Here is a 659-nt window from a genome sequence, read left to right on the forward strand (position 1 = left end):
AAAATAATCATCATATAATTGTTGTTGTTAATATTTATTCTTTTACATAAAATTCAAAAGAAAATCATATTATTATTATTATTATTTTTATTATTTTTTTTTTCATAAATATTTCAATAACATATATAACTATTACTTAATTAAGGCTAGCTTTTTTTTTCTAGGAAGTAAAATAATGAACATGTAAAGATTGAATTCTACTATTCTAGTTTGTTTTTATTTTTCTTATTTGATCGGACGGAGTAGGTTTTAAAAGGGTTATGCTATGTGTACACTAAAATTAGCCATTAAAATCATCCACCAAATACACATTGAAAATAAATTAAACCACACATATATTTATACATAAATACATTGGTGGCTGATTTTAGTGGTTGATTTTGGTCTACAAATAGCTTTTCTCGTTTTAAAAATACAAGAAAGCAAAGTGTAATTAAAATGTGTGTCAAGAGAGAGGGGATATATATTTTACTTTTCGGAGAAGATAGAGACCTCTCTATAAGAAATAATAATGAAGTATTTATATATTTAATCAATAAAGAGATAGTTTTGCTGATTTTACTGATGAAAGAGAATTGATTAATTAATTTTATAAATATAAACAAAAATAAAGAAATAAATAATAATAAATGTAATAATACTAATAATAATAATAACAC

General features: G+C 21.4%; 1 protein-coding gene across 1 annotated transcript in view; it reads right to left on the reverse strand.

Annotated features, from left to right (window-relative positions):
• Positions 1-659, reverse strand: part of LOC107633510 — a 7,325-nt gene that overhangs the window by 3,703 nt on the left and 2,963 nt on the right. The window lies entirely within an intron of this gene.

Source organism: Arachis ipaensis, chromosome B01, assembly GCF_000816755.2.
Source record: "Arachis ipaensis cultivar K30076 chromosome B01, Araip1.1, whole genome shotgun sequence".
In the NCBI taxonomy this organism is placed as follows: domain Eukaryota; kingdom Viridiplantae; phylum Streptophyta; class Magnoliopsida; order Fabales; family Fabaceae; genus Arachis; species Arachis ipaensis.